We start from the raw sequence: 15147 nt of genomic DNA, 5'->3' as shown, positions 1-15147 counted from the left end.
TTATCATAAATAAGTTGTATGGTATATTAATCATTTTCCACTTCAGGGTCATGTGAATATTCAACTTGTGTTTTATATACTATACATTACACACACAGTCCCTTTTGATCTAAACAGTGAGAGTGTCAGGTAAATGAACTTGTCTTACAGATCCAGTAACTGACACCAGAGAGTGGTTAAGCAACTTGCCTTAAGTCTAAAAGCCAAAGTCTGAAACTCCACATTCATGTTGTTTCCTTCCATATATTTTTACACTTCAGTATAAAAATACTCCAAAAAACGCACAGCTTAAAATAAAACACATACTCAGAAAAGTGCACAAATAAAGGTGGAGGTCAATGGGTTTTCACAAACAGCTGTATAAACAGAACCAAGAACAACAAATAAAATACACCCAGCATACCAGAGGTACCTCAGTTCTTTTAAAGGGGAGTCAGTATAGAAAAAAACACCACATAATTAAATGCTTTATAAATGTTATCACCAAAATAAATAGCCTTCCCTTTAAGGGTCCTTTAAATAGTCAACTATTTTACTATTTTTAAAATATGATTTTATTTATAAAATATTTATTTGTACAGACTTTTTAGGAACATAGATTAAAGCAGACCAATAGGAAAATACTCCCAAAATAGTTCCAATTGGTAGTAACCATGTGTAAAATTACTAAAACTGTTACCATAGTCATTGCTTTCAGCTATAAACATTGTTAGAATACATCGATTATTAGGATTCACATCTTTGGCCAAACAATCCTTAAAAAAATTTATTAAGCATTACCAAGATGGCTAGTTATTTATTTAGAAGGAAAAAGAGGACTAAAAAGAGAGAGAAATAATGATTGACTCCTCTCGCACATGCCCTGACCTGGAACTGAACCAGCGGCCTTTCACTTTGCAGACTGACACCCAAGCAACTGAGACACACCAGTCAGGGCAGGGCCAAGATGACATTAGTGTTCCCCTCAGCTTGAGTAGTCATTAGATAGTTGTCTTCCTGACTATAGTGATAAGCCCAGAAATAAACTAGTACATGTAAGGTCAACTAATATTTACAATGAGAACTCAGTGAGGAAGAGAGAGTCTCTTTAATATGCTCTTGGGAAAATTGGATAGTCACATGCAAAATAATGGAACTAGACCCCATCTTACACCACTTAACAAAAATTAACTTGAAATGGATCAAAGACCTAAGTGTAAGACCTGGTTACGTAAAGCTACTAGAAGAAAAATAAAAATCATTTTATATTTGCCTGTTTAAGTCTTTTTATTTAATAAGATCTTCCTGATGTGTGTATGCTGGCAATTATTCTTTTGATATGACATCTTAAGCATAAGCAACAAAAGCAAAATGAAACGTGTGGGACTACACCAAACTAAAATGATTCAGCAAAAGAAATGGCCAACAAAATGAAAATGCAGACAATTCTCTCTCATACAGAGAAAATATTTCTAAACCATACATACAAAGGGTTAATGTCCAACATAGACAAGAAACTCATACGAGTCAATAGCAAAAGAAAGCCCCCATAAATAATTCCATTTAAAAAAAGAAGTAGAGCTAAATAAACATTTTTCAAAAGATATTCAAATGGTCAACAGGTAAATTACAAGGTGCTCAACACCACTAATCCCCAGGAAAACACAAATCAAAACCTAATGAGATCTTATCTCATACCTATTAGAGTCACTTATATCAAAAAGACAGGAGATAAATGTTGTCAAAGGAAGAAAAGAAAATCCTTGTATGCCATTGGTGGGAATGTGAATTGGTGCAGTCATGGTGTAAAACAGTATGAAAGTTCCTCAAAAATTAAAAATAAAGCTGAAATACAACCAGCAATTTCACTTCTGGGATCTTAAGGAAATGAAATCACTATGTTGCAGAGTTATCTGCACACCCCACATTAAGGTACTATTTTTAACAGCCAAGATATGGAAACAACCTATTATGCAACAGTGAATGAAGGAAATTTGATTCACACACACACACACACACACACACACACACACACACACACTGATACTGTTCAGCCATAAAGATGAAGGAAATTATGTCACTTGTGACAACAAAGACAGACCTTGAGGGCCTTATGTTAAGTGAAGAAAGTCAGACAGTATAAGACAAATAATGTATGATCTTACTTCTCCTATACATAATCTAAACCCAAAATAAACAAAAAAGAAACCCAAAGGCATAGACACAGAACAAATGGTGGTCAGAGGTTGGGCGGGGTGCAAGGTAGTGGGTTAAATGGGTGGAGGTAGTCAAAACATACAAACTATAAATTGTTATGTATAGTTTAAATGTATATTTAAAAGTTGCTAAGAGAGTACCTTGTACTCTTAAAAGTTCTTATCATAAGGAAAAAAGGCAATTGTAGCTATACAAAGTACTGAATGTAAACTGTTACTTAAATTTACTGTGGTGATCATCTTACAATATATGTCAAGCCATTATGTTACACACCTTAAACTTATAAAATGTTGTGTGTTGATTATAGCTCAATAAAACTGCAAGAAATAAGAAAAACTAAAAGACTAGAAAATGATCTCTTTGAAATTTAATCATCACCAATGTATCCTAGTCTGTATGGGAGGGAAGCAGCCCAACTTCGACAATCGCTAATTAGCGAACACCGATGGCAGCGACAACATTGACCGGCCAATGCTCGGCCAAAGCCCTCTCCCTCTTTTCCACTAGCTCACCTCGGTGCTTAAAAACCCTCGTATCTCACTCAGCATAATGCTTCTTTCTCTCTGCTGCATAAAATCATGGTGATATTAGATGGAAATAGGCCACCTTCACAGGGGAAGGAGGAAGGGGGAGGGGGGGGGGGGGGGGTTTGGGGGGGGGTGGGGTGTTAAATGTACTTGAAAAGTAACTAAATAAAATTTAAAAAAAAAAAACAAAACACCTCGTATCTTTGGCATCAGGGGTGTTAAGACCAATCTTTCTCTCTTATTGCAATAGCCTTAAGTAAAGTCTTCCTTGCCTGTTTAACACTCTCTGGTGGAATTTTCTCTGACAAACACCTACTGTACTCTACAAAGTATGCCGTAATTCCAGACCTTGATCTACTCACCTAAGTAAATATAAATGGGCATGATAAGTACAATGTTCACATGCATGGATGTGCTATAGAACACAATTAAGTGAGGTTTTTTTTTCTGTTGGAGTAGGAGGGGCTTTAAGAAAATTACACAGATTAGAAGATGAAGCTGAACCATTAAGAATTTTTTTTTAAAGTTTGCCTAGTATACATCATATGAAGGGAATTCTAGGCAGACAAAACAATGTGAATTAAAATAAGGAAGCATGTAGTTCATACATTTGTGGACCATTTGTAGACTAAGGGGTCCAGAGTTGCTGCAACATCGTGTCAACATGTTGTGTGAACCAAAAAGCAAGGCTGACTTCAAGTTATGAAAATGATTAATAGTGATCCTAAGTGGTTTGGTCTCTAGGAATTGGGAAGTGAGTAGTACAGTTGACCCATGAACAACACAGGTTTAAACTATGCAGTTCCACTCATATGTGGGTCATTTTCAATAAAACCTATACTGTTTTCCATCTTTAGTGGGGAATCTGTGATGCAGAAGGTTAACTGTGTGCACTGATTTACAGCATTTCAAGCAGGGGGCTTAAGCATCTCCTGATTTTGTTATCAGGGTCATGGAGCCAATCTCCAGCATTATACCAAATGCTGTTCTTTGGTAAAGACACCCAAGACCATGTACTGTATTTTTCAGACCATAAGACACACCTAGGTTTTAGAGGAGGAAAATAGGAAAAAGTATTTTGAAGCAAAAAATGTGGTAAAGTTTTTAATAACATAAATGACATAATATTTCACCAATGTAAATGCAAAGCTATATTCGGACTATACGATGCACCCCCACCTTCCTCCCAAATATGGGGGGAAGTGTGTCTTACAGTCTGAAAATATGGTATGTTTTGGAGAGGCTAAAATCATATGCAAATTTTCAGCTGTGCAAGTGGTAGGCAGTCCTAAACATCTTCAACCCCTTTTGTTCCAAGGCTCAAGTGTTACAGCAAAAAGTGATTAGGTGTATGTTTTTGAATATTCCTCTGCTAGCAGGATAAGAGTCTTACATTGCCAATGGTTTAATAACTACATTTCAGAAATCCTGAGTATTTAACAATTGTGTTCTCATGAGCCAGTATATAGTTGACTCTGGAATAGCACTGGTGGCAGAGGAAGAGGATGGACTTTGTCTAGGTGAAACTTTCGAGGACAAGAACTCAGAATAACTGTGGGTGTGTATAAGAGGAAATCAAGTAAGTGCCATGATAATGTAAATAATATAAAGCTAACAGTCTGTATTAGAGGTATTATCCATACTATAAATGGATTTCTCTTTAAGGGGCCTTTAAATAGTCAACCACTTAAAGGTCAAATAATGTGTCAGAGGTTGAGCAACACTCTCAAGGTCACCTACTTTGTTAGTGGCACAGCCTGGATTTGAACCCAGTCTGTCTAATAACAGAGTCTCATACATAGGATCAGGAGCTCAACTCAGGTTCATCTGGAAAACAAACCTAATAGGGTTGTTCTAACAATTATGATAATATTTATAGCCAAAGCCCTAGGAAAATGCCTTACACTTGCAAACATTTATGAGATTACAGATAATATTACTTTTAAAATTACTATTATCCTTGTTTGACCACAATCATGTTTAGCTGAATTTATTAGGAGTGTGATGGAACAATTAAGTCAGGTGATGCTAATACAGAAAGCAATTTTCTATGCTTAAAAAGTTTACAAGCTGGGGAGAATAGTGCAATTAAATGCTGTGAGTTTTGAATAATATCTCTTGGTCTTTTTCTTTCCCCAAGTATATACTAAATCTTATAAAACAAATCCGTGTCTCTTGAAATATAGGTTTCTTTTACATCATCACGGCATGGATTGCCTGGTAACATTCCCTGAGGTTAAAAGTTACCATAATGGCCATGTAAACCATCAAACATTATTCTTCCTGTTGTCCCGCTAAAATCAGGATTAAGTTTTGAATTATGCAGTAGTGATTCATAATGCTCATGTAACTGAAAACTCTATTTCTCCTGACATATTTTACTGAGAAGGACAGCACCATGCAGCCCAGCTCTGACCAGTGGGGATATACAACCTGGTGGCCATGTCACACGTAGCTGGCTTTGGCATCTGTGCAAAGACTTAGCTGCACCTCCAGTGAGATGAACCTTTTAATCTGTACTCAGTGCAAGAATCTTTGGGGCCAAGGTTTTGCAGCCTTTGGTGCTTTAGACATACAAATAAATCATGCAGGAGATAGAAAATTTGCAGAAAATTTAGAACTCTAAAATAGTTAGGTTGCAAACTATTTAATTTTAAAAATTCAATAACTGATGTCAAACGCACATGTGGAAGATGAATGTGCACTTTTCACAGTTTGGCACACCAGAGAACACCTGACAAACAAGGTCGCCAGAGCAGGGATTGTATTCACACTTCGGAATTTAAGTCCTTGATAAATAAAATATCTTCTCTCAAAGTTGAAACATACATTCATAAACAAGAATCAACACATAATAAAGTCTTACTTCCGACCCTGAGCAATTCATAGCAACACTCAGTGCAAAAACAATGCCAAAGAATGCATGTCACATTGCTCACTGTAGAGAAATGGCTTTGTTCTACAATTGTATTCTTTTTATATTCAGTAAAAAAATAAACATTTTAATTTAATGTTTATTGTTATTTGTTACCCTAAGTTTCCACTTTGGCAAATAAATTCTTACTGTGAAAGAACACAGTGAGTTATTTGTTGTTATTTCGTTCTGACCAAACGATACATACTACAGCTTTTGTAATAAAAATTACAACCGTGTTTTGCACAGGAGCTTGAAAGCAATGTTTGCAATCCGAGTGTGATGTGCCAAAGAAAGGTTTATTTAAGTTCTGACAGAGAGGACAAAGTGAATTTATTTTCCAGGAAAAGTCTTATGTGGAAGACGCAAATATTTGCTTTATGTCTGTGGTGATCTTTGCCTTTTTGTTTAAAAGGAAAAGGAGTTCACACTATGAGAACTATGTGAAGTAGAATTTTATGTGGCATCTGTTTGCCCTTAAACACCCCAAATTGAAATTTTAATTTCAATCAGTGGAAATAAGTTGCCAGTTAGTCTCACACCCACTTTGACATGACTCTAATCCACCTTCTGAATCTTATGTGCACTATTTATGGAATGGATTTTGGCACAGAGATGTTTTAAAATGTAGCATATTAATAGAAAATCTGAAGTATAGTAAGGCCAACAGTTCAGAAAAGCAATTGCTGTGGAAAATAGTAATAAACTATTACTCACAGTTTCTAAGAGGAGAAGGCCTTCCATGCCACAGGAGGCCACCAGTGTCGGCCAGGAGGTAGGAAGAGGGAAAGGAACTGTGGGTAATGGTTTTTATGGTGTTTTCCTTGGGCGGGAACAGGTGAGGCAGGGTAAGCAGATTTAAGATTGGCTAGTTTGAAAAATTTCAGTGTCTCTAGTTGTCTGGTACCTGGCCCTGAAGGTCCTTAGGGCAGGTGTGTAGTGGCACGAAGTTTGAGAGCCCAATTTGTTGGCGAAGTAGACCCTAAATTGATTGGTTTGTATTTCAAATTATGTTCCCAGGAAGAGGACCCCTCTAAAGAATGGGGGTGGGGTGATGGAGAAGGAAGGATGCCAAGGCAAAGGGACTCACACATATTATTAGGTTCTCCACAGTGGGGCATATCTAGTACACATGTACAGGGCACCTTGTAAACTACCAAGCTTAACAGGAGCTGAAACCATAGTAACACAACAGGGATGACTTACTGTAGTACAGTGGAAGCATTTAAAATATATAGCGGGTGCTGCTGGGGTGTACTCTGACTCCCTGCACAGGGCTCCTGTATGGAGACCAACAATAATGTGAGGTTCAGCAGCTAAGGGCTCACAGCTGTCTCTTCTGGAAAATTGCCGTAAGCCAGTGGTTCTCAACTTTAGTGTGTATCAGAATCACCTGAAGAGCTTGTTAACAAACAAACTGCTTAACCCCACATGCAGTTTCTGATTCAGTGGGTCTGGGCCAAGGCCCAAGAAACCAACATTTCTATGGAGTTCCCAGGTGATGTGGATCCTACTGGTCTGGCGACCACACACTGAAACAACCACGCTAGACTGACATGTGTTTCTCTCCCGAGTACTACTGGGAGATATACCCGCCAGTCAATGACTGGCTGATATGAGGTATAAAAGTCCAGCCACCTTGCTTCATATCAGGACAATTGATAGAATGGGGTGCTATCCATTCTTGGATACCCACTCAAGACCAGGCTGTGGCTAGGCTTCAGCTGACTCTGAATTTCTACCACAATTCTTCCCCTACTCTGTGAGGCCTGCCTCACTTCCTTATAGGTTTCTCCTTAGTAAAAGCACGTGCACAAATATGCATTGTTTTTTAAGAAATCCAACCTAAGAGAACATATTTTTAACAAACCTATCTTATTACCAAAATTGCATCTGAGAGTTATTTTACCATTTTAAGTTTTGTTTATCCCCAATATTCCTGTTGATCTTCAAAAACAGCAGTGGTTGTGAGAATGGTCAGTAGTAGACAAAAATGCTCAGAAAGATAGGAAGTATAGGTAGTGAAAAAAGTTAAAGGTAATCAGAGTTATTTATTTGAAGAGTAGAGGGCAAAAAGGGAGATTAGCCGGTATCCCTATCCATCCTTACTTGTCTCCTTACTATTGCATTGTCCTAACAAGGCCAATTAAGAATGAATCTGCCTCCTGGCACCTTACACTGTAAGGGATTGTCTGAAAACAAATTCACACTTTGGGAGGGATGAATTCATCCAGGGAGTAACATTTTGTTACTGAAATGAACACCCCACAGCTGATTTGTTTCAATTAATGAAATGTAATTAAATTATGTGCATGGATGAATTAACATACATTTAATAACCTAAACATGTCAGACACTGGGCTAGCCACTTTCTCATGCATCATTTAATCCTTATGATTAAGAACTCCCAATATATTTTCAGAAACCAAAAGAAATTCTGTGTATTTTATTTATTTTCCATTGAATTTATTGAGGTGACATTGATTAATAAAATTATTTAGGTTTCAGGTATACAATTCTACAATACATTATCTGTATATTGTATTGTGTGTTTGCCACCCCAAATCAAGTCTCTGTGTATTTTAAAAAGATAGAGTAAATAAACTCGGTAAAGAGCACAAACCCATTTTAGTACTGATATTTTTCTGTGAGTTATATAACACTATTATGTGATCATAATGAGTATATTATTGAAGGCATGATAATATCATGCCTACTGCTGATTTTGGAAACATTACAGAATGTGGGACTTATCCCTTTATTCCATGCTTTTATTTTTTTTTAACAGAACTCATGACACTTAACTGTGACTCTGGAAGGAAGAAGGACAAGTATTTTTGACTCATACTTTCTTATTAGAAGCCAGAATCATAACATGTGATGACTGAGGTGTAATAGTGTGAAGATATTTTAGTGAATGCTTCTTAAATTACTATCAGAGACAAGTTATGTAATAGGTTCGTGTAATCAGGCACCAACCTGGGAAACTCCAAGCCGGTTTGTTTGTTTGTTTGTTTGTTTGTTTATTTATCTTACTGATGATGCGGTATGTTGTGCTGAAACGAATCCAACAGCATGGGTTTGAATTCTGGTTTTCCTGCCTATTTCCCATTTGACCTAAATCTCATGCCAACTTTAACAGAGTGGCCCATTTCTACCTTTGGACCTATGGGCACGACCTCAGATGTTCTGATGATTCTGTCTCCATTGTTCTGCTTGGTTTGTTTTTGTATACAGATTTCCTGGGTCTGATTTGAACCTGTGGCTTTCTAATAAATATGTATTCTCCAGTCCTTAAAATGTAAATTGTTTCCATAATCATTAGGGAAATTTAAATTACAGGCTATTTTTATATTTCATTTCATTTGTAAGAATTCATTTTCCCTTTAGATATAAATATAATGTTTGGGTGAAAAATAAGAAATTCTCTGAGGTAATATTTTTAAGTTATATTAGCATTAGTTAGCGTTAAATTTAATTCAATTTTCAGAGAACAATAAAACAATGTAGCTCTCCATTGAAATGCTTTTTAATTTCGGGAGCTTATATCTTAGAGAAAAGGTCTGAGTAATACATGAAAATTCAACTTCACCATTTGTTCACAATTTGAAATCATGATGCATTTTACTTTCATCACAAGCATTAGAGGAGATGGGAAACATCTTTTTCTTAATTCCAAAGTCCAGCTGCATGGCCAATCAAGGTTGATTGATTGAATATGTCAAAAAGAGTGGCAGCCGATATCCTCCAGACTCCTGACCTTGTGTTTCAGAAGACAGGTTAAACCAGCCTGTCTCATTCTAAATTCAAATGGATGGGGGGAAAAAATCTTTGTGCCTTAATCCATTATGGGGCTTGTGCTTAATTGATCTCTGACTCAATACTGCAACTGAATAATTTGTTTACAAAAAGGTAAGCTCGGATAATAGGTCATCTCTGACTTTAAAACAGAATAACTTAATACACTAAAGAAAACAACCTTTAGTAACATTGTAAGACAGTTCCAATCAAGAAGTAACCTATTCATGTACCATAATTTAAAAGTTATTGAGAGAAGAATTAAGTTGCACAAATTGTTATGCCCCATATAGCATATTTGATGATAATTTCAAAATATTTAATCTCAATATTAGTTTAAATCATTTAATATCAGCTTGCTGCAGTGTAGAAACAGCCCCTATATGACCAATGCTCAGTGACAATAACTATGTGCACAGGACAACCTGCTACTCATTGGTTAAATGAGGAGTTCTTTGCTACTTTGCTACTGATCCAAGTTACACAGGATCTTTGGATAGCTGTATAATTTAAATTCATTTTCAGTGTCTATTTTTACTATGGAAATCAATTCTTAAATGTTTAAAGATAAATCTGTATTACAAAATTAGCATCAACATTAACTAATGTTCTTGCAAGACCATGGTTTTCCTTTGTTTCTAGCAAATTGAAAATATTCAATAGCTGTGAAATTTACAGGAATAATTTAAATTTATTTGCTTGATAGGTAGAGGAATCAATTGTCGCTGCATAGATTTATGTGAGTGCATTATATTCACTATGAAATTATAAACTTTACATGCAATGAGAAACATAGAGATTATATGGCATGGGACTTTAGAATATCCTCCTACTCAAATATCAGAGTAGCAACTCATTCATTTGTCTCCTATTATTTTATATTAAGAAAGTATTTTTTATTATGGAATCCTCAAGAATCAAGAAAGAGTGTTCAAATATGTGCTAACTATTTAATATGTAGTAGTAGAGAGAGAATAACTGTTTCTAACTTCTATGTGCTGTGTATGTGCTGTGTTGTATAATCATCATTCTAAATTCCATTAGATCTCAAACAGTGTCGATTGGGCTATGCTCTTCCCACAATGATCCCTGTAGCCAGTAAGCACGTGAACAAGGAACACACTATCTCTGGTTGTCCTTTTACTTCATTCATGCCTGAAGCACCTAGGGTGGTAAATCCTCACCTTCATTATTTCTGACTGATGGACAGCTCCAAGGTTCAGTCCTCAATGCACTCTTCTGTGGCCACTCTTAGTCCATAAGGATCTTACTTAATCCTTTGCCTTAAATATCACCTATGTGGTAGGTGGATCAATCTTTAATTTGTAAATTCAGCTCTCTCTGGCCTATATTCCAACTGCCAGCATGATAATGCCACTGGATGTCTAAATGTCATTTGATAACCCTGAATCTAATATGGGACTCTTGGCTGATGCTCCTCCTTCCAGTTCTGCTTATGACACCAGCCATCCAGCAGTTTAGAATGAAAACTTGAGAGCCTTTCACAGTCGTTTTTCTCCCCTTCCCCCTTCCACTCCACTCCTCTCAGGTCTAGTTTCAAACCTGATTCAGAAGTGGTCCGCTCTTCATCACCTTTGCTACCCTCACTCTAGTTCTAAGTACCCTCTGCTTTCTCAAGCACTGTTGCCTTGGGCTCTAGGCTGGTCTACCTGCTTTCATCCTTTCTCACGTTCTCCACAAGTCATCCAAGGGATATTTCTATAAGGCAAACCTAATAATCATGTTATTCTGTTCAAGTCCCTTCATTAACTTTCAATCAAACATAGAAAAGGATGAATACTACTTTTAAAATAATCTTTAATTTTTCAACTACATTTGACATACAATACCATATCAGTTTCAAGTACATAACACAGCAGTTTGATATCCACACAACTCATGAAGTGATCACCTTGGCAAATCCAATACTCCTCTGACACCACATAGAGTCATTACAATATTAATGACTATATTCCCTGTGCTGTACTTCAAATCTGTGATTGTTTGTGTTAAAGATTCTATGTGTTTATTTTTAGAGAGAAGGGAAGGGAGGGAGGAAGAGGAACACAGATAAAGTTGCCTCTTGTACATAACCCTTCTGGAGACCGAACCTGCTACCCAGGTATGCAGGAATCAAACCTGTGGCCTTTTGCTTTGTGGGGCGATGCCCAACGAACTAAGCCATGCTGGTCAGGGCTCCTGTGACGATATTTTAATTGGCTACTTACACATCTTATTTATATCCCTTTTTATACCCATCTCCCACCCCTTCCCTTATGGCAATCATCAAAATATTCTATCTACGAGCTTGTTTCTATTTTGTTGCTTTAGATTCCACATATAAGGAAAATTATATCTTTCTTTGGAAAAGGACAAGCATTTCTATTCTATGGCCAGTAAAGTCTCACATTACCTGGTTCATAGACCTATTAGTATTATTTCCTAAGCACTTTTATATTCACAGACACAGACTTGGATGACAGGCAGAAGCCACACTCCACTAGAATGTAGGTTTCATAACTCGTGATTGCTACTAGAACTTGGTTTTATCTTACTTTCTACTTTATAGCCAGTGCCTGAAACACTGACTGACACATAGCAGATGCTGAATAAATACTGATAATTGAATGAATAAATGAATTGGTAGGTGGGTGGATAAAACAGGAAAATGGTTTGTGAATGCTGACTCCTTGTCCCCCTTTCCCACTACTTTCCTGTGATATTGGGCCTGATGGAATCCAGAGTGGAAATGTATGTGATGCTGAGCCTGGGGTAAATAAAGAACAAACTGACAGTGACCAGAGAGGGGTGGGGAGGATGGGGATAAAAGGGGAAAGAAGGGACAGAGTCGAGTCAAGGAATATGCATAAAGGACGCATGGACGAAGACAGTGAGGGAGAGGATTGAAAGAGGGAGGTGGTGGTGGGTAGGGCAGGGAAGAGTAATGGGGAAAAATGGGGACAACTGTAATTGAACAACAATAAAAAAGAAGCATACAGACTTATGAAGATGAAAGACTTTTAACTTTTGTCCAAAAAATAGAGACATTTTGATTAAAGAACTGGCTTGAGACTTGGTGTTTTGAGGTCAGAAAATAATTCTGGGTTTTGGAGGGTCCCCCTCATAATGATCAGTGAGAATATATGCCCTTGAAAGTTCCTCACCAACATTAATGACAAGCTATTTCAAATCTCAGGCACTCTTTTCATGATGGTTTCCCCTGTTTGTCAGTCTGGCAATTCTGAAGTTAATGATCTGCCACATATCCCGTACCAAGGCAGGAAGATGTCTTACCAGACACATTCAAGTAGATTGCTGCCCAGACGGCTGGACCTAAGGCTAGGAACTGGGTGTCAAGGCTCCTCGCTGCTGTCTGGCTATTAGGGCTGTGAGCAGCAGAATAACTGTTTTTACTGAAATTCATCACAGAGCACTCTGTCTGAAACTTAATGCTGAGGCAGTCAGTGAAATCTGTCTCCGTGGGGCACAGGGGCATCTGTCATTCTGAAAGTAGCTTATGTGAGCTCTGGGGCTCTAAAGAGGTTTCTTTAATATGAAATATTTATGTGAGAGCAGGGACTGAGTGTGGCTTTGAGGCTGCGGAGCAAATTATGGTTCTATTTTTGCTGAAAGTCAGGATGTTCTTGCAGTAGGAGGGGTCTGGGATTCTGGTCATGTGATTTTTGGACTCACAGGTCCCACTAGATGTCGTTTGCTCTTTCTCCAGAGCTTTGCGCTTGGTATCCTCAAAGCAAGTGCACTGTGAGTAGAGAGACACCAATTAGGAAGACTTTCTGTGATGAAATGATCTTGGTAGGAATTATGTCTTCTAATAGTTCTGTGATATTGTTATCTTTGCATTGAAAACTAACCCATTTTAAGACTATCTTACGCGGGTATGAGAACCCTGAAGTTTTGAGGCAATGAGTGAAACGAATGATCCAAGTCTGGGAAACAGCTAACTCCTTTCCTCTCAGGATACCTCAGTCAAATAAGGGGAAGACAAAAGATATGTCAAGAATTTTATGGGTGTTGCAAAGGAAATCAAATGATAAATATTCGTAGAAGAATCGGTTTGGCAGATGTGACACAGTGAGTCAGGATCATTTCTCAGAACTTTTAGGAAGTTCTCAGCTGAGATGTAAGCTTAAAGCTATGAGAAAAAGAATCATATGTCACAAAAGAGAAAACACACATAAAGGTACGTGGTAAATTGCGAATGGCAAAAAATTCAAAACTATTTTTATTACTTTTACTGAATGGGGATGAACCTCAATTATTGTCATAGGTTTCAGAGATATGTTGAACTTAAAAAGGAAATGGCACCTTGAGATTTAGAGCATCAAACAGACTTTATATCTATAGCTGCATCCATGCATGCATGTATCTCTGTGTCCACATATCTATCTATACACATCCACCCATCCATGATATATACAGACATATTATTTTATTTGTCCTCTTCTTAAAAATATATATATCTGTTCAGGAATGTGTATGTCTTCTGAATAAAGAACTTTATTTTATATGAGCCCACATGGTAAGATTTAATAATCCAGTCTTAGAATGCATTTAGAATACTTTAACTATGTTGGTAAACGTGTCTAGGCAACACTGATAGCCAGTGGCAATACTTTCTTACTATAGTTCTATCCTGGGCCACATAAAAATGACAAATTGTGTATGGCCCACAGGTGTCAAGAGTGATGCTTCTTACAGCTGGAGGCAACTGGTTGACTAGTGGCACCTAAACTCTGCCTGGCGGTCTAAAAGCTGCCATCAGAATATGGAAATGTGCTGCTTGGAGACCTCTGGCTTTAGGTCTAAAGAGTGTCAGGTTCTGGTGGTATCACTAATTTGGGAAAGTCATCTAATCCCTGTTAACCTGTATTGGCACTTCTCCAGGATGCAGATAATAATCCTTGTCCCTGGGTACCCTACGTGAGGTTCAAATGACATGATGTTTAAAAAAGATGAAAAGGTAGAGCACTGTGTACATTTTTTGATATTAATACCAAAGGTAATTTGGGCTTTTAGTTATTTATCAAAGTTTGAATGCAACTGAGAAATTGGGGCCATAATAGAAGTTTGTAAAAGCATATTAGGATGGAAAGGGAAGAAAATGAACATGATTTTATTCATACTTTTGTTGTTGAAGTTATCATCACCCAAATGAGATGGAGTTTTGCTTGTGAGACTAGAAGAAAAAAATCTCCCCCCACCATATATTTCCAAAATATAAAAATTTCTGCTCTTGTTTTGCTGTCTTATGTTTAAATCTTCAGGTTTCTGAGTGTCGATCTAGAATATACTATGCTGACATGTGGGGTCATTATCTGTACCCTGTACTTATCAAAGCAAATGCCAAAAATCCACTTCAGTGAAATGATAAAATAAGGTTTTCCAAAAGAAATGAGTCACACTTAGAGCTCACACATTCCATACATCATCTCTGTTAATTTTCTTAGTCAATTACAGTCCTCAAAGCTTTACTTCAGGAGTCTAAAAGTAGATTCGCTGAATAAAAGATCTGCCGTTTAGAGCCCCTCCCTGCTGTTTCTTACCATACCAGCCAAAATAATAAAAGCAGGAAAACAAGATGTGGAAAAATTCAGTTTAACCTCCTCTCATTCTGGCCTAGCGAAAACCTGCAGTGGAGGGTGGACTGATGGGTAAGATTGATGAGCCCCATCTCCCTGGGCTGAAGATCAA

This window comes from Artibeus jamaicensis, unplaced genomic scaffold (assembly GCF_021234435.1).
Source record: "Artibeus jamaicensis isolate MK-2021 breed Jamaican fruit bat unplaced genomic scaffold, CSHL_Jam_final contig_787, whole genome shotgun sequence".
NCBI classification, from domain to species: Eukaryota; Metazoa; Chordata; class Mammalia; order Chiroptera; family Phyllostomidae; genus Artibeus; species Artibeus jamaicensis.
This window is presented reverse-complemented; position numbering follows the sequence as displayed.